Source organism: Bufo bufo, chromosome 1 (genome assembly GCF_905171765.1).
Source record: "Bufo bufo chromosome 1, aBufBuf1.1, whole genome shotgun sequence".
NCBI classification, from domain to species: domain Eukaryota; kingdom Metazoa; phylum Chordata; class Amphibia; order Anura; family Bufonidae; genus Bufo; species Bufo bufo.
The window spans coordinates 34757264-34778004 of record NC_053389.1 but is presented as its reverse complement, the minus strand read 5'-3'; positions in this window follow the sequence as shown (position 1 = coordinate 34778004).

Genomic DNA, 20741 nt, shown 5'->3' with positions numbered 1-20741 from the left:
AGCTAAAATTATAGGTGTACTAGCAGAAGGATCCGGCTTCACACGGGTGTATTTCATCTATTTCATTCAATGTTTGTGTGTGTCGTTAAAAGAAAACGACAGTATCCCCCATAACTGTGACCTCTACAGCACCACGCACCCTTAACAGTGAACTCCACTGCCCCTCACTCCTTAACACTGACCCCCCACAGTGCCCTGCCTCCTTACAATGGGATGTCTACAGCAGCCCGTCCCCTTAACTTTGAGAATCACAGCAGCCCACCCCTTTAACAGTGAGTTTCACAGCACCTCACTCCCAAGCCGCCCCTGTCACAAGGAACAGTACAAGATCAGAAATGTATATACACAGTGACTCCACCAGCAGAGTAGTAAGTGCAGCTCTTAAGTATAATACAGCATGTAACTAAGGTTTAGTTCAGGATAAATAATGTGATGTACATACACAGTTACTCCACTAGGAGAACATTGAGCACAGCTCTGGAGTATGATATAGGAAGTAACTCAGGATCCGTACAGGGAAAGTAATGTAATGTATGTACAAAGTGATTCCACCAGCAGAATAGTGAGTACAGCTCTGGAGTATAATACAGGATGTAACAGAGGATCAGTATAGGATAAGTAATGTAATGTATGTACATAGTGACTACACCAGCAGAATAGTGAGTGCAGCTCTGGAGTATAATACAGGATGTAACTCAGGATCAGTACAGGATAAGTAATGTATGAGCATAGTGACTCCAGCAGAATAATGACTGCAGCTCTTAAGTATATATATATATATATATATATATATATATATATATATACACTGCTCACAAAAATAAAGGGAACACAAAAATAACACATCCTAGATCTGAGTTAATTAAATATTCTTCTGAAATACTTTGTTCTTTACATAGTTGAATGTGCTGACAACAAAATCACACAAAAATTAAAAAATAGAAATCAAATTTTTTAACCCATGGAGGTCTGGATTTGGAGTCACACTCAAAATTAAAGTGGAAAAACACACTACAGGCTGATCCAACTTTGATGTAATGTCCTTAAAACAAGTCAAAATGAGGTTCAGTAGTGTGTGTGGCCTCCACGTGCCTGTATGACCTCCCTACAACGCCTGTGCATGCTCCTGATGAGGTGGCAGACGGTCTCCTGAGGGATCTCCTCCCAGACCTGGACTAAAGCATCTGCCAACTCCTGGACAGTCTGTGGTGTCTGTGGTGGATAGAGTGAGACATGATGTCCCAGATGTGCTCAATTGGATTCAGGTCTGGGGAATAGGCGGGTCAGTCCATAGCATCAATGCCTTCGTATTGCAGGAACTGCTGACACACTCCAGCCACATGAGGTCTAGCATTGTCTTGCATTAGGAGGAACCCAGGGCCAACCACACCAGCATATGGTCTCACAAGGGGTCTGAGGATCTCATCTCGGTACCTAATGGCAGTCAGGCTACCTCTGGCGAGCACATGGAGGGCTGTGCGGCCCTCCAAAGAAATGCCACCCCACACCATTACTGACCCAATGCCAAACCGGTCATGCTGGAGGATGTTGCAGGCAGCAGAACGTTCTCCACGGCGTCTCCAGACTCTGTCACGTCTGTCACATGTGCTCAGTGTGAACATGCTTTCATCTGTGAAGAGCACAGGGCGCCAGTGGCGAATTTGCCAATCTTGGTGTTCTCTGGCAAAGGCCAAACGTCCTGCACGGTGTTGGGCTGTAAGCACAACCCCCACCTGTGGACGTCGGGCCCTCATATCACCCTCATGGAGTCTGTTTCTGACCGTTTGAGCAGACACATGCACATTTGTGGCCTGCTGGAGGTCATTTTGCAGGGCTCTGGCAGTGCTCCTCCTGTTCCTCCTTGCACAAAGGTGGAGGAAGCGGTTCTGCTGCTGGGTTGTTGCACTCCTACGGCCTCCTCTACGTCTCCTGATGTACTGGCCTGTCTCCTGGTAGCACCTCCATGCTCTGGACACTACGCTGACAGACACAGCAAACCTTCCTGCCACAGCTCGCATTGATGGGCCATCCTGGATAAGCTGCACTACCTGAGCCACTTGTGTGGGTTGTAGACTCCGTCTCATGCTACCACTAGAGTGAAAGCACCGCCAGCATTCAAAAGTGACCAAAACATCAGCCAGGAAGCATAGGAACTGAGAAGTGGTCTGTGGTTACCACCTGCAGAACCACTCCTTTATTGGGGGTGTCTTGCTAATTGCCTATAATTTCCACCTGTTGTCTATCCCATTTGCACAACAGCATGTGAAATTGATTGTCACTCAGTGTTGCTTCCTAAGTGGACAGTTTGATTTCACAGAAGTGTGATTGACTTGGAGTTACATTGTGTTGTTTAAGTGTTCCCTTTATTTTTTTGAGCAGTGTACTTATCTATCATCCTGAAGACAGCCACAAGAAGGAAGAGATGGGACCAAGTACTTCACTGGAGCAGATACTTATACAGTGAGGCATTGGATGGTTTGAACCACCAACACTAGTGAAGAGTAGTAGGCAAAATGATAGCCTTCCCCTTTAACACTCATCATTCAATTCAAATAAAGAAGGATAGTCTCAGTTTTATATTTCACCAATGACATAATTTGCAGACATGCAGGTTTTTTTTTTATGTGCATCTGTTTAGTAGCAGTTATAGACATTCACACACTTCAACTGTATACATATATTTATTTGATTGTAATTAATATTAAAAGATTTAAAAGTCAAATTTTCCGCAGTAGTCATTAAGTCGGAAAGTACAATATCAATATTAGTCATAGAGTAATATATTGTAATTATGTGTTACCTTACAAGATTAGCTTGTAGAAGATCTTGTCGTAAATTAATACTGAATACATAGCTCGAGAAGATCGACAAATGACTCATATTATAACACATAGAAAATATGGGTTACTGCTTTTCATTAGGGCAGTGCCAAGGGTGAGTAAGAAGTGTATTCTCTTGACATGCTGGTGCTGGTCTTTTACCTTTGGACTTGGTGGAAGTGAAATCTTGAACTGCATTGGATATACATTAGTGTTGAGCGAATCAAACTCCACGAAAGGGAATTTGATCCAAAGTTCAGGGAAAATTTGTTTTGTTGCAAAGCCGAATTTCCTCGTGCTTTGTGGTAGCGAATTGATTTTCCTTGAATGGCGGTAAAAAAAATAACAAAAAATCATACTTACCTAAACTATTTGAGCGTGAAGAGCCTGCCATCTTGATTAAGGATCCCGCTCCAAATCCCATGCCTGGTGACGTATGACGGCACCACGCCGGCCGACTTGGTGACATCATCATGGGCCGCTCGAGATTTTGCACTGGAACTGCAATCAAGATGGTGGTGGCGATATCTTCACGATCAAATGGATGAGTTATTTTATTTATATATTTTCTTATTTTACTCTTTAATATTAATGTCAGATGCAGCAATCAGCTATGAATTTGGCATCTGAGGGGTTCAATGACAGTGGACGGTGCAATCGCTGCTTCCTGTCATTGCACCCACTACTTACACAGAAATGCGCTTTATGACAAAGTAATTCATCACAAACCAAATTTTTTTTTAAGATTCAGTGAAGCGCGTAGATGCACAACTACCAAAATAACTGTGGTGCAAAGAGACTGTTCAGCAAGCAGGGTCAAAACCTGGAGAGACAGATAGTGAAAACACATGTGATGCGGGGTTAATCCAGAAACAAGCAACAGTAAGTGAATGGTTAATACAGAAAGCAAGCCACAGTCAAATTACCATGAGTTCCAATGCAGTAGTACTGAGTAGAACAAGCACAGGAGCCATGAGAAACAAAATCACAGGCAATTGCAATCGCCTATAGTCTGGAGCTTAACCAGATTGTTGGGGCTAAAGTTTTTTCTAAGTTGGATTTAAGAGGGGCATACAACCTAGTCAGGGTCAGGGAAGGGGACGAATGGAAGATGGCCTTCAATACCCCTGAGGGTCATTTCGAGAATTTGGTTATGACCTTTGGTTTGATGAATGCTCCGGCCGTCTTCCAACATTTTGTGAACAGCATTTTTTATCATTTAATGGGAAAATTTGTACTGGTGTATCTAGATGACATTTAAATTTTTTCTCCTGATTTCAAAACTCATAGGGATCACCTATGTCAGGTTTTTCTCATTCTGCGGGAGAATAAATTGTACGCTTAACTGGAAAAATGTGTGTTTGCGGTTCCGGAGATTCAATTTCTTGGTTTTCTTCTCTCCGCTTCTGGTTTTCGCATGGACCCTAAGAAGGTCCGCGCTGTGCTTGATTGGGAGCTTCCTGAGAATCAGAAGGCGCTGATGCGGTTTTTGGGTTTTGCCAATTATTACAGAAAGTTCATTTTGAATTATTCCTCTGTTGTTAAGCCACTCACTGATATGACTAAAAAGGGGGTAGATTTTTCCTCCTGGTCGGTAGATGCGCTTAAGGCTTTTTCTAGTATCAAAGAGAGTTTTGCTTCCGCTCCCATTTTGGTACAACCTGATGTCTCTCTACCTTTTATTGTTGAGGTGGACGCTTCTGAGGTGTGTTTGGGTGCGGTCTTATCTCAGGGTCCCTCTCCTGCTAAATGGCGACCGTGTGCCTTTTTCTCAAGGAAACTCTCCTCTGCAGAGAGAAATTACGATATGGGAGATAGGGAGTTGTTGGCCATCAAATTAGCTTTTGAGTAATGGCGCCATTAGTTAGAGGGAGCCAGACACCCTATTACCGTGTTTACTGACCATAAGAATCTGGCCTACTTGGAATCAGCCAAGCGTCTGAACCCGAGACAGGCCAGATGGTCTTGATTCTTTTCTAGGTTTAATTTTGTTGTCACGTTCCGCCCTGGGGTTAAAAATGTGAAGGCGGATGCCCTGTCACGTTGTTTTCCGGGAGGGGGGAACTTTGAAGACCCAGGCTGAAGGGGTGATCGTCTCTGCTCTTTTTCCTGATTTGGAGGCAGAGGTTCAGGCAGCCCAGGCAGAGGCTCCTGATCTTTGTCCTCCTGGGAGGTTGTTTGTTCCTCTCGCTTTACGACACAAGGTTTTTAAGAAGCACCATGATACTGTCCTTGCTGGGCACCCGGGCAGTAGAGCCACAGTAGATCTCACTGCTCAGAGTTTTTGGTGGCCGGCTCTTCGTAAGATGGTTGAGGGTTTTGTGGCAGCCTGCGAGACCTGCGCTCGTGCCAAGGTCCCTCATTCACGGCCATCGGGTTCTCTCCTCCCGTTACCCATTCATTCCCATCCTTGAACACATCTGTCCATGGACTTCATTACGGACCTACCTCGGGGAAGACTGTGATTCTGGTGGTAGTGGATCGTTTTAGCAAAATGGTGCATTTCATTCCCTTTCATGGGTTACCCAATGCTAAGAAGTTGGCGCAAGCGTTTGTTGATCACATTGTTAAAGGGTTTCTATCACTTCGTTTCACATAATTAGCTGTCAGACACTAGCGATCCGCTAGTGTCTGCTCTACCAAACCATCCTAATATAATAGGTTTTGGGGCAGCCGTTTTGCTAAAAAAGAACTTATATCGATATGCTAATGAGCCTCTAGGTGCTATGGGGGCGTCATTAGCACCTAGAGGCTCGGTCTACCTTCACAAACTGCCGCCGCCCAGCGCGTCCCTCCAGCCCGCCCATCTCCTCCAGAATGCGATCCTCCCTGTGAACGTATGTATTCGGCGCATGCGCAGTGAATGTCTGATCGCTTCCCTGCTCAGACATCTCCACTGCGCCTGTTCCTCGGAGCACTATGACGTCATCGGCGCAGGCGCAGTGGAGATGTCTGAGCAGGGAAGCGGTCAGACATTCACTGCGCATGCGCCGAATACATACGTTCACAGGGAGGATCGCATTCTGGAGGAGATGGGCGGGCTGGAGGGACGCTCTGGGCGGCGGCAGTTTGTGAAGGTAGACCGAGCCTCTAGGTGCTAATGACGCCCCCATAGCACCTAAAGGCTCATTAGCATATCGATATAAGTTCTTTTTTTTAGCAAAACGGCTGCCCCAAAACCTATTATATTAGGATGGTTTGGTAGAGCAGACACTAGCGGATCGCTAGTGTCTGACAGCTAATTATGTGAAACAAAGCGATAGAAACCCTTTAAATTGCATGGCATTAATTCAGACATTGTTTCTGATAGGGGCACGCAATTTGTTTCCAGATTCTGGAAGGCCTTCTGTTCTCGCTTGGGTATTCAGTTGTCATTTTCTTCTGCTTTTCATCTGCAGTCGAATGGTCAGACCGAACGCGTCAATCAGAATCTGGAGACATATCTGCGATGTTTTGTGGCGGAGGATCAGGAGTAGAGTTGAGCGAACACCTGGATGTTCGGGTTCGAGAAGTTCGGCCGAACTTCCCGGAAATGTTCGGGTTCGGGATCCGAACCCGACCCGAACTTCGTCCCGAAACCGAACCCCATTGAAGTCAATGGGGACCCGAACTTTTCGGCACTAAAAAGGCTGTAAAACAGCCCAGGAAAGAGCTAGAGGGCTGCAAAAGGCAGCAACATGTAGGTAAATCCCCTGCAAACAAATGTGGATAGGGAAATGAATTAAAATAAAAATAAAATAAATAAAAATTAACCAATATCAATTGGAGAGAGGTCCCATAGCAGAGAATATGGCTCCACGTCAGCAGAGAATCAGTCTCTTCATGCCATAGCAGAGAATCTGGCTTCACGTCACCCACCACTGTAACAGTCTATTGTCATATATTTAGGCCCCGGCACCCAGGCAGAGGAGAGAGGTCCCGTAACAGAGAATCTGGCTTCATGTCAGCAGAGAATCAGTCTGCATGTCATAGCAGAGAATCATGCTTTACGTCACCCAACACTGGAACAGTCCATTGTCAGATATTTAGGCCCAGGCACCCAGGCAGAGGAGAGAGGTCCCGTAACAGAGAATCTGGCCTTATGTCAGCACAGAATCTGTCTTCATGTCATAGCAGAGGATCAGGCTTCACGTCACCCACCACTGGAACAGGCCACTGTCACACATTTAGGCCCAGGCACCCAGGCAGAGGAGAGAGGTCCCGTAACAGAGAATCTGGCCTTATGTCAGCACAGAATCTGTCTTCATGTCATAGCAGAGAATCAGGCTTCACGTCACCCACCACTGGAACAGGCCACTGTCACACATTTAGGCCCAGGCACCCAGGCAGAGGAGAGAGGTCCCGTAACAGAGAATCTGGCCTTATGTCAGCACAGAATCTGTCTTCATGTCATAGCAGAGAATCAGGCTTCACGTCACCCACCACTGGAACAGGCCACTGTCACATATTTAGGCCCAGGCACCCAGGCAGAGGAGAGAGGTCCCGTAACAGAGAATCTGGCCTTATGTCAGCGCAGAATCAGTCTTCATGTCATAGCAGAGAATCAGGCATCACGTCACCCACCACTGGAACAGGCCACTGTCACATATTTAGGCCCAGGCACCCAGGCAGAGGAGAGAGGTCCCGTAACAGAGAATCTGGCTTTATGTCAGCGCAGAATCAGTCTTCATGTCATAGCAGAGAATCAGGCTTCACGTCACCCACCACTGGAACAGGCCACTGTCACATATTTAGGCCCAGGCACCCAGGCAGTGGAGAGAGGTCCCGTAACAGAGAATCTGGCCTTATGTCAGCACAGAATCTGTCTTCATGTCATAGCAGAGAATCAGGCTTCACGTCACCCACCACTGGAACAGGCCACTGTCACATATTTAGGCCCAGGCAGAGGAGAGAGGTCCCGTAACAGAGAATCTGGCCTTATGTCAGCACAGAATCTGTCTTCATGTCATAGCAGAGAATCAGGATTCACGTCACCCACCACTGGAACAGGCCACTGTCACATATTTTTGCCCCGGCACCCAGACAGAGGAGAGAGGTCCCGTAATAGAGAATCTGGCCTTATGTCAGCACATAATCTGTCTTCATGTCATAGCAGAGAATCAGGCTTCACGTCACCCACGACTGGAACAGGCCACTGTCACATATTTAGGCCCCGGCACCCAGACAGAGGAGAGAGGTCCCGTAACAGAGAATCTGGCCTTATGTCAGCACAGAATCTGTCTTCATGTCATAGCAGAGAATCAGGCTTCACGTCACTCACCACTGGAACAGGCCACTGTCACATATTTAGGCCCAGGCACCCAGGCAGAGGAGAGAGGTCCTGTAACAGAGAATCTGGCCTTGTGTTTTCTCAAGGAGACATAGAAGTGGTATTGTAACGCTGATAACGGCGTCATCGCCACTGGCCATCTTGGTGGAGTACTGGAAACAGCGCAACAGGGCACACAGGTCTCGCATGGAGGCCCAGTCATTGGTGGTGAAGTGGTGCTGTTCCGCAGTGCGACTGACCCGTGCGTGCTGCAGCAGAAACTCCACTATGGCCTGCTGCTGCTCGCACAGTCTGTCCAGCATGTGCAAGGTGGAGTTCCACCTGGTGGGCACATCGCATATGAGGCGGTGAGCGGGAAGGCTGAAGTTACGCTGTAGCGCAGACAGGCGTGCAGCAGCAGGGTGTGAACGCCGGAAGCGCGAACAGACGGCCCGCACTTTATGCAGCAGCTCTGACATGTTGGGGTAGTTGCGAATGAACATCTGCACCACCAAATTCAGCACATGCGCCAGGCAAGGGATGTGCGTCAAACCGGCTAGTCCCAGAGCTGCAACGAGATTTCGCCCATTATCGCACACCACCAGGCCGGGCTTGAGGCTCACCGGCAGCAACCACTCGTCGGTCTGTTGTTCTATACCCCGCCACAACTCCTGTGCGGTGTGGGGCCTGTCCCCCAAACATATGAGTTTCAGAACGGCCTGCTGACGTTTACCCCGGGCTGTGCTGAAGTTGGTAGTGAAGGTGTGTGGCTGACTGGATGAGCAGGTGGAAGAAGAGGAGGAGGAAGCTGAGTAGGAGGAGGAGGAGACAGGAGGCAAAGAATGTTGCCCTGCGATCCTTGGCGGCGGAAGGACGTGACCCAAACAGCTCTCCGCCTGGGGCCCAGCCGCCACTACATTTACCCAGTGTGCAGTTAGGGAGATATAGCGTCCCTGGCCGTGCTTACTGGTCCACGTATCTGTGGTTAGGTGGACCTTGCCACAGATGGCGTTGCGCAGTGCACACTTGATTTTATCGGACACTTGGTTGTGCAGGGAAGGCACGGCTCTCTTGGAGAAGTAGTGCCGGCTGGAAACAACATACTGTGGGACAGCAAGTGACATGAGCTGTTTGAAGCTGTGTGTGTCCACCAGCCTAAATGACAGCATTTCATAGGCCAGTAGTTTAGAAATGCTGGCATTCAGGGCCAGGGATCGAGGGTGGCTAGGTGGGAATTTACGCTTTCTCTCAAATGTTTGTGAGATGGAGAGCTGAACGCTGCCGTGTGACATGGTTGAGATGCTTGGTGACGCAGGTGGTGGTGTTGGTGGTACATCCCATGTTTGCTGGGCGGCAGGTGCCAACGTTCCTCCAGAGGCGGAGGAAGAGGCCGAGGCGGCGGCAGCAGCAGAAGAGGCCGAGGCGGCAGCAGCAGAAGAGGTAGCAGGGGGAGCCTGAGTGACTTCTTTGTTTTTAAGGTGTTTACTCCACTGCAGTTCATGCTTTGCATGCAGGTGCCTGGTCATGCAGGTTGTGCTAAGGTTCAGAACGTTAATGCCTCGCTTCAGGCTCTGATGGCACAGCGTGCAAACCACTCGGGTCTTGTCGTCAGCACATTGTTTAAAGAAGTGCCATGCCAGAGAACTCCTTGAAGCTGCCTTTGGGGTGCTCGGTCCCAGATGGCGGCGGTCAGTAGCAGGCAGAGTCTCTTGGCGGCGGGTGTTCTGATTTTGCCCACTGCTCCCTCTTTGTCTTTTGCTACGCTGTTGGCTCGGTCTCACCACTGCCTCTTCCTCCGAACTGTGAAAGTCAGTGGCACGACCTTCATTCCATGTGGGGTCTAGGACCTCATCGTCCCCTGCATCGTCTTCCACCCAGTCTTGATCCCTGACCTCCTGTTCAGTCTGCACACTGCAAAAAGACGCAGCAGTTGGCACCTGTGTTTCGTCATCATCAGAGACGTGCTGAGGTGGTATTCCCATGTCCTCATCATCAGGAAACATAAGTGGTTGTGCGTTAGTGCATTCTATCTCTTCCACCCCTGGGGAAGGGCTAGGTGGATGCCCTTGGGAAACCCTGGCAGCAGAGTCTTCAAACAGCATAAGAGACTGCTGCATAACTTGAGGCTCAGACAGTTTCCCTGATATGCATGGGGGTGTTGTGACAGACTGATGGGCTTGGTTTTCATGCGCCATCTGTGCGCTTTCTGCAGAAGACTGGGTGGGAGATAATGTGAACGTGCTGGATGCACTGTCGGCCACCCAATTGACTAATGCCTGTACCTGCTCAGGCCTTACCATCCTTAGAACGGCATTGGGCCCCACCAAATATCCCTGTAAATTCTGGCGGCTACTGGGACCTGAGGTAGTTGGTACACTAGGACGTGTGGCTGTGGCAGAACGGCCACGTCCTCTCCCAGCACCAGAGGGTCCACTAACACCACCACGACCATGTCCACGTCCGCGTCCCTTACTAGTTGTTTTCCTCATTGTTACCGTTCACCACAATAAGAAAAATATTATTCGGGCCAATGTATTGAATTAAAATTCAGGCCTTTTTTTACAGACACCTAACACTGTCTGGCTATCTATTTAGGTACCTTATTACACTAATACAGGCACACAAGTAATGACAGATTTGGTTGAATATAAATGTGAGGCCTATTTTTTACGCGCTGTGTGACAGATATACCTTTAATCACAGAATTAGACTTGTATCTGCACTGTAGCGTGTGTGTTAAGTTTTTCAGAATGACACTATCAGCACCTTCAATCTAAGATATCCTTTTTGGGATAGATTTAAAGTAGGCCTGATATAGCAGAAACTACTAATTTTGAGAATGGCAAATTTGGAAATAGTTTTTCAACCCAGAACAAAAACTGTGCTTTTACGGTCACTACAAATAATTTGACCAGCTAAAACAGTACAGATTTGGTTGAATATAAATGTGAGGCCTATTTTTTACGCGCTGTGTGACAGATATACCTTTAATCACAGAATTAGACTTGTATCTGCACTGTAGAGTGTGTGTTAAGTTTTTCAGAATGACACTATCAGCACCTTCAATCTAAGATATCCTTTTTGGGATAGATTTAAAGTAGGCCTGATATAGCAGAAACTACTAATTTTGAGAATGGCAAATTTGGGAATAGTTTTTCAACCCAGAACAAAAACTGTGCTTTTACGGTCACTACAAATAATTTAAACAGCTAAAACAGTACAGATTTGGTTGAATATAAATGTGAGGCCTATTTTTTACGCGCTGTGTGACAGATATACCTTTAATCACAGAATTAGACTTGTATCTGCACTGTAGCGTGTGTGTTAAGTTTTTCAGAATGACACTATCAGCACCTTGAATCTAAGATATCCTTTTTGGGATAGATTTAAAGTAGGCCTGAAATAGCAGAAACTACTAATTTTGAGAATGGCAAATTTGGGAATATTTTTTCAACCCAGAACAAAAACTGTGCTTTTACGGTCACTACAAATAATTTGACCAGCTAAAACAGTACAGATTTGGTTGAATAGAAATGTCAGGCCTATTTTTTATGCGCTGTGTGACAGATATACCTTTAATCACAGAATTAGACTTGTATCTGCACTGTAGCGTGTGTGTTAAGTTTTTCAGAATGACACTATCAGCACCTTGAATCTAAGATATCCTTTTTGGGATAGATTTAAAGTAGGCCTGAAATAGCAGAAACTACTAATTTTGAGAATGGCAAATTTGGGAATAGTTTTTCAACCCAGAACAAAAACTGTGCTTTTACGGTCACTACAAATAATTTGACCAGCTAAAACAGTACAGATTTGGTTGAATAGAAATGTCAGGCCTATTTTTTATGCGCTGTGTGACAGATATACCTTTAATCACAGAATTAGACTTGTATCTGCACTGTAGCGTGTGTGTTAAGTTTTTCAGAATGACACTATCAGCACCTTGAATCTAATATACCCTTTTTGGGATAGATTTAAAGTAGGCCTGATATAGCAGAAACTACAAATTTTGAAAATGGCAAATTTGGGAATACTTTTTCAACCCAGAACAAAAACTGTGCTTTTACGGTCACTACAAAAAACTTGACCAGCTAAAACAGTACTGATTTGGAGGAATATAAATGTCAGGGCTATTTTTTAGGCGCTGGGTGACAGGTATACCTTTAATCACAGAATTAGACTTGTATCTGCACTGTAGCGTGTGTGTTAAGTTTTTTAGAATGACACTATCAGCACCTTGAATCTAATATACCCTTTTTGGGATAGATTTAAAGTAGGCCTGATATAGCAGAAACTACTAATTTTGAGAATGGCAAATTTGGGAATAGTTTTTCAACCCAGAACAAAAACTGTGCTTTTACGGTCACTACAAATAACTTGACCAGCTAAAACAGTACTGATTTGGAGGAATATAAATGTCAGGTCTATTTTTTAGGCGCTGGGTGACAGGCTCAACTTGCCCCTGATGTAGTATTTGGCCAAAAAATAACCACACTATTGATGGTTAAATGCACTTGGGTGACACAGGCTCAGCCTGCACCTGATGTAGTATATGGCCAAAAAATAACCACACTGTTGATGGTTAAATGCACATGGGTGACACAGGCTCAGCCTGCAGCTGATGTAGTATATAGCAAAAAATAACCACACTATTGATGGTTAAATGCACTTGGTGGTAGCTTGTGCTGGCGCACCACAAGCCACAAAATGGCCGCAGATCACCCAAGAAAAAAGTGATATAAAAACGCTCTGGGCAGCCTAAAAAAAGTGAGCAATTCAATATCAGCACTTCAATGATCCACAGCTGGAGATCGATAACTGAATTAAGTCTTTTGGAGGAGTTAATCTGCCTAATCTCGCCCTAACGTTGCAGCAGCAACCTCTCCCTGTGCTTGAATCAGCAGAGTGACGTGCAGCGCTATGTGACCCAAGCTTATATAGAGGCTGGGTCACATGCTGCACTGGCCAATCACAGCCATGCCAATAGTAGGCAAGGCTGTGATGGCCTCTTGGGGCAAGTAGTATGACGCTTGTTGATTGGCTGCTTTGCAGCCTTTCAAAAAGCGCCAAGAAAGCGCCGAACACCGAACCCGAACCCGGACTTTTACGAAAATGTTCGGGTTCGGGTCCGTATCACGGACACCCCAAAATTCGGTACGAACCCGAACTATACAGTTCGGGTTCGCTCATCCCTAATCAAGACCCTTTTTCTGCCCTGCTACAGAAGTTGTGTTACTCATGCCTGCAGATCTTCCATGTTGAGATCCCTTCTACCAAAGATGCTCAACATCTTCTAAGACTGTTTCCAGTACCAGCTCTATGGCTCGAACTGAAGACTTATCCTTTTTGATTTGAATAATATTCATTGCATAATTCCTTTCAGGTAGATGGACATTATTTGCATCTGCAAGCTATTGTTGTTTTATACAATTCCATTGTATGCATATATAAATGGTGGTATCTGCCGATACCAGACGGGGTGTTTTCTGTTCCAGTATCTTGCATTGTGTATTGGTATGCTCCTCCCCCCCCCCCAGTGATGCTTTGCTCATAGTGTGCTCAGCTTCTGAGTAGCAGCATCCATTTTCTGAGCTAGGAGTTTTGTTGGCATAATTATTTTACCATCTGGATTACCCTGTAACATCTTGTAATACAATCTCCGGATTAAAAGGCTACTTGATTAACACCTGGGTGTCTGATGTGTAAGCTGTAAGTGGAGAAAGTCAAATTCAACAAGTCACTTCCATGCGCATAGAGGTTGCTCTACACAGGTGTGTGATTGTATATAGCTGACTTTTGAAATTCCATACTTTCGCTTCCAATTCGATCCTTCTGTAGGAACCAAAGGTTGCTCAAACAGTGAAGAACCACCAACAAAAGTAAAATAAATAATTTATTATACTCACAGAAGTAACAAAGTGATAGGCATATTATAAAGCTGCATCAGCCCTCGTGTCTTTGCCCGACCTAGGTTTTGCTTTTTGCTTCGACAGGGGCACATACTCCACCCTCATCTGGGTGTCTAATTTATACAGATCTAGGGTGGGGAAAACTGCTCCCAATTGCATCAGGCCATAAACAACACAAAAATCATTCCTATCCCCAAATAAAACATTAATATAATTATTTCACTTTAAAACCAACATGTTTCTTCCACTTATCTGCCCTTATTATTACTATTCCATTCACTTTCCGATAGTTTTCCCGATCACATGGTTGGGTTTAGCTAATAAGGAAGTGCACTCCTCTTTCATTCATAAAAGTCTCCTGACCCCGTGATTAAGTCAGCCAATCATAGCTGTGTGCTATTTTAGTTTCTAGACCTTTTTTGATGTTCCTGATATATTCTTGAACTCTCGTTTTAAGCTTTCTCATAGTTCATACAACATACTGGAGGCCACAAGGGCACTCCAGTAGGTAGATAACTCCTGCATAATCACAAGTAACTTCCCCTTTTATTTTGAAACTAAAACCATTTTTAGTGGACTGGATTGTTTGTGTACTCATTCTTTTATTTTTCCTTTTGTGTTTTTTGCACTGAAGGCAAAAGCCGCAACATGTAAACTTACTCCTATTGCTACCTCCAACCTTCATAGGGATATGACTATGCACTACTGATTTTGTAAATTTAGTGCTTTTTTATATACAGTATTACATCAAGTTTAACTGGAATCACAGATCCCAAAATAGGATCATTCTTAAGTACAGCCTAATTTTTCTTAATAGCATTTTTATAGGACCTGCATTGACATTAAACTAGGTAAGAAAAGTAAGCCTAAAATATTTTCCTCTTTTCACTTCTCCTTGGATTTTTTTAACTTGTGTTTTTGCACTTTCTTCTACATTTTTACTACAAATAGCTAATTTTTCTTTTGAGTAGCCCTTTTTTGTAAAACGCACTTAAATTATCTGACTCTATTTTCTATAGTCTTCTACATCTGTACAGTTTTGATAGATTCTTTTCAACTGTCCTTTGGGAATATTCTCCAGCCATAATAATAATAATATAATAATAAAATGTATTTATATAGCGCCACCATATTCAGCAGCGCTTTACAAATACATAGGGTTAATGTACAAAACAAAAATAACTGGCCAATATGGAACTGAAACACTAAGAGTCAGGGTTCTGCTCACAAGAACAATCTATGAGGAATTGGGGGTGACGCATAAGATAGTTGATTGTGATAAGTAGGATTTGAGCCATTATTGAACTGACAGGAGTGGTGCCAGCCGATCTGCTTCGGGTTTGGGACTACTAGAGGATCGAGTTTAGGCCAGAGGAGTTGGTAGGGGAAATGTTTAGTCTGGGAAAAGTCATTTTAGGTAGCTTGATAAGCCTGCCTGAAAATATGTGTTTTTAAGGCACGTTTGAAGGTGGAGAAGTTGTGAATTGACCTAGTATTCCGGGGCAGAATATTCCAGAGAGTAGGTGCAGCTCGAGAAAATCCTTGAAGACGGGAGTGAGAGGTACGAATTATGGAGGTTATTAATCTTAGGTCACTAACAGAACTGAGAGCACGAGTAGGGTGGTAGATGGAGATGAGGGAGGAGATATATGGATGTGCAGCACTGTGGAGAGCTTTGTGGGTGAGGCTGAGAAGTTTGAACTGTATACAGAATACAGTTCAAGCTTCTCAGCCTCACCCACAAAGCTCTTCACAGTGCTGCACCTCCATATATCTCCTCCCTCATCTCCATCTACCACCCTACTCGTGCTCTCTGTTCTGTTACCGACCTAAGATTAATAATCTCCATAATTCGGTGGATGGGCAACCAGTGAAGTGACTGGCACAGACTAGTAGCATCAGTGTAGCGGTTGGATGGATAGATGAGCCTGGCTGCAGCATTTAGAACAGTCTGAAGGAGGGAGAGTTTAGTGAGAGGGAGACCGATTAGTAATGCGTTGCAGTAGTCAAGACGAGAATGAATCAAGCAACAACAAGAGTTTTTGCCTCTTCCACCGTAAAAAAAAGGGCGGATTCTAGTAATATTCTTGAGGTGCAGACGACAAGAGCGTGTAAGTGATTGAATTTGGGGGACAAAGGAAAGATCAGAGTCAAATGTGGTCCCAAGACAGCGGGCATGTTGCACAGGAGTTATGATAGTGCTGCAGACCGCAATTGAAATATCAAGTTTAGGTGAGTTAGTAGATGGGGGAAAGACAAGAAGTTCAGTTTTTGAGAGGTTCAGTTTTAGATACAGAGAGGACATGATGTTAGAGACAGCTGCCGGACAATTACTGGTGTTTTGGAGTAAAGCAGGGGTGATGTCAGGGGAGGGAGTGTATAGTTGGGTGTTGTCAGCATAGAGATGGTATCGAAAGCCAAATCTACTAATAGTCTGTCTGATGGGGGCTGTATAGAGGGAGAAGAGTAGAGGACCTAGTACTGAGCCCTGAGGACAGCCAACATCAAGAGGAAAAGGAGAAGAAGAAGAGCCAGCGAATGATATACTAAAGGAGCGGCCAGAGAGATAGGAAGAGAACCAAGAGAGAGCAGTGTCCTTTAGGCCAATTGAGTAAAACATGGTGATGAGGAGTTTATGGTCTACGGTATCGAATGCTGCAGAGAGATCCAGCAGAACCAGTAGAGAATAGTCACCATTTCTTTTTGCTGTTAGGAGATCGTTAGACACTTTAGTAAGGGCAGTTTCTGTAGAGTGAAAAGGGCGAAAGGCAGATTGTAAGGGGTCAAGCAGAAAGTTTGCAGAGAGATAGCTTATTAAGCGAGAGTAGACAAGACGTTCAAGGAGTTTATAGATGAAGGGGAGGTTAGAAACAGGTCGGTAGTTAGCAGCACAGGTCGGGTCAAGAGATGGTTTCTTTAGTAGTGGGGTTATAATAGAGTGTTTGAAAGAGGAGGGAAAGATACCAGAAGAGAGAGAGGTTAAAAATTGTAGTTAGGTGAGTGATGACAGCCGGGGAGAGGGACTGGAGGAGGTGTGATGGAATAGGATCACTACTACAGGTTGTGGGTCGAGAAGAAGAGAGAAGCCTGGAAACCTCTTCCTCTGTTATAGGGTCAAAAGAGGAGAGAGAGCATATGGAGGAATTGGAGGGAGGAGGATTTAAATTATTTGGGGACTGGGAGATTATTTCCTGCTGGATACTGCCAATCTTGTCTCTGAAGTACAGCTGTAGCAGGGGTAACACTCAAACCCTTAACTCAAATTTCATTATCTCATCGCGTTATCTTGAAACAAAAGCCATTCAAAAGCAATTGCTTAACGCGTTTAGTTAACTTTAGTTTAGTTAACACATCTCATAAAGCATGAGTCTTAACCCTACTACATCTGTAAGTGGCCATGCCATCAGCGCAGAGGTCAGTGACAGGTTCTGGACCTTCAGGGCTTAGAAGGAAGTGAAAGGTGTCAAAAAGTCGTTTTGGGTTATTTGAGACTGAGGAGATGAAAGAGGTGAAGTACTTTTGTTTTGCAGTTTTGAGAGCTGAATTGTATGTTTTGAGCATACATTTATAATGGAAGAAGTCTGCTGATATTTGTGATTTTTTCCATAAGCGTTCTGCACATCTGGAGCAGCGCTGGAGAAAACATGTTTCAGGTGTGTGCCAAGGTTGCCGTGTTCTGTGTCAAGAGGGTTGAATTGATATTGGAACAACTTCATCTAGGGTGATTTTTAAGGTCTGGTTTAATGATTGGCAGCCAAGTCTGGAGAGGGGAGGAAAGTGATTGGGGTAAGAGCTAGTTGTAGGGTGTTAATAAATTGCTGGCAGTTAATGGTGTGTAGGTTTCTGTAAGTGTGAAAAGTAGGATTGCCATGAGAAAAGTGAGAGGTCTTTATGGTAAATGAAAGAAGATTGTGGTCAGAAAGTGGGAAGGATAAGTTACTAAAGTTTGAGACTGAGCAGTGACGGAAGAAGACTAAATCAAGTATATTGCCCTGTTCATGCGTGGCAATGGAAGTAAGTTGTGATAGGCCAAGAGAGGAGGTTAAAGAAAGAAAGTGAGCGGCTGATGGGGAGGTAGGATTATCAATGGGGATATTAACCACCTCCGGACCGCCTAACGCAGATTCGCGTTCCGGAGGTGGCAGCGCTGCGCACAGTCACGCATATACGCGTCATCTCGCGAGACGCGAGATTTCGCTCCAAGCCGGCCCGCGCATGCGCATCGCGGGCCGGCAAAAGTTAAAGAACAAGTTCGTCACCAGCCTGCCAGCAACGATCATTGGCTGGCAGGCTGGCGATTTTTAAAAAATCCAATCACAAGCCATATAACAGATCATATTAGTAAATATGATCTGTTATATGGCTTCTCTGCTCCTGTGCTGGTCCTTTTCGTCGGTTGGATCCAGCACAGGAGCAGACTGAACTGTGAGTAGCACCAACACTACACCTTAGCCCCAGATCACCCCCCTGCACCCCAATTAACCCTTTGATCACCCCTTTGATCGCCCCTGTCAATCACCAGTGAAAGGAAAAAAAGTGATCAGTGTAAACTGTCACTTTTTTTTTTTCACTAGTATTGGCTGTTAGGTTTTAGGGATAGTTTAGGCCCCTTGGTTAGGTAGTTAGCGTCAGTTAGCGCCCACCCCACCGCACCGCAGTCACTTTTATTCGCTGAATAGCGTATCGCTAATCAGCATTTGTACTTTTATAGTATCTGTAAGTGATCAAAACTGATCACGGTCAGATCTATAATAGTATTAGTGTCACTTTAGTTCGCCCTCCACCCAAAACGCAGTGTTTGCCCGATCAGGCCTGATCGGTCGCCCACACGTGCGTTCACCCACGCCCGCCCCACCGCAGTGACAAAAAAAATATATTTTTTGATCACTGCACATTCATTTTACACGCACTGCGGCGATAAAAAAATCAGTTTTGATATTTTTTATCAACCGCAGCGGCCTCCGGTACTTCGCTAGCCTCCCCTTTGTAAGACAGGTTTGCTTTTTTTCTTGGGTAGTCTCAGGGAATACCCCTAAATTTAGTAGTCCAAAATGTCAAACAGGGGGTATTCTTCTGAAGAGGCCTACAGGATTCTGACCCAGTCGGATGAGGAGTGGGAACCCTCATCTGATGAATCTAGCGGGTCAGAATATGAACCTGTGGAAAGCAGTGGCTCTCTGACCCAAAGTTCGGACGAGGAGGTGGAGGTCCCTGGCAGCACCAGGCGTACCCGGCCCCATGTCGCTAGACCACAGGTTATGCAGGATCCGCTTCAAGAGCAGCAGAGTGGGGCTGTCGCTGCCGGATCACGTGGTGAGGCATACACCAGCAGCGCAGCCCTCCCTGGACCTAGTACCAGCACTGCCGTACAACATGGTGACGTGGCGAGCACCAGAAGGGCAGTTGAAGCTGGTACGGTGGCACGTGCACTAGTTACCCCGTCGCAGCCACCGCAAAGACAGGCCCGTAGAGCCCCTAGAATCCCTGAGGTGCTGGCAAACCCTGATTGGCAGTCACCAACTTCAGCCGCACCTGTAGTTCCCCCTTTCACCGCCCAGTCTGGAGTTCGGGTTGAGACGGCTCAAATCGGTTCGGCCCTGGGATTTTTTGAGCTGTTCTTGACTGCGGAGCTCTTGGACTTAGTCGTGGCAGAGACCAACCAGTATGCCACACAATTTATATCCGCCAACCCGGGAAGCTTTTATGCCCAGCCTTTCCGGTGGAAACCAGTCCAAGTTTCCGAAATTAAAATTTTTTTGGGCCTTCTCCTCAACATGGGCCTGACAAAAAAGCATGAATTGCGGTCATATTGGTCAACGCACCCGATTCATCACATGCCCATGTTCTCTGCTGCTATGTCCAGGGCACGATTTGAGGCCATCCTCCGTTTCCTGCATTTTAGCGACAACACCACCTCCCGTCCCAGAGGCCACCCAGCTTTTGACCGGCTCCACAAAATTCGGCCCCTCATAGACCATTTCAACCAGAAATTTGCAGATTTGTATACCCCCGAGCAAAACATCTGCGTAGACGAGTCCCTAATACATTTTACCGGGCGCCTTGGCTTCAAACAGTACATCCCAAGCAAGCGTGCCCGGTATGGGGTCAAATTGTATAAGCTCTGTGAAAGGGCCACAGGCTATACCCACAAATTTCGTGTCTATGAGGGAAAAGATCAGACCCTGGAGCCGGTCGGTTGCCCTGACTACCTGGGGAGCAGTGGGAAGACAGTCTGGGACTTGGTGTCACCCTTATTCGGCAAGGGGTACCATCTTTATGTGGACAATTTTTACACAAGTGTGGCCCTCTTTAGGCATTTGTTTCTAGAACGGATTTGCGCCTGTGGCACCGCGCGAACTAGTCGCGTGGGCTTCCCCCAACGGCTTGTAACCACCCGTCTTGCAAGGGGGGAGAGGGCTGCCTTGTGTAACGAAGAACTGCTCGCGGTGAAATGGAGAGACAAGCGTGACGTTTACATGCTCTCCTCCATTCACGCAGACACGACAATCCAAATTGAGCGAGCAACCCGTGTCATTGAAAAGCCCCTCTGTGTCCACGACTATAATGCGCTCATGGGAGGGGTGGACTTCAATGACCAGATGTTGTCTCCGTATTTAGTTTCCCGCAGAACCAGACGCTGGTATAAGAAGGTGTCTGTATATTTAATTCAATTGGCGCTGTACAATAGTTTTGTTCTCTACAGTAAGGCTGGGAGAACACGATCTTTCCTCAAATTCCAGGAAGAGATCATCGAGAACCTCCTTT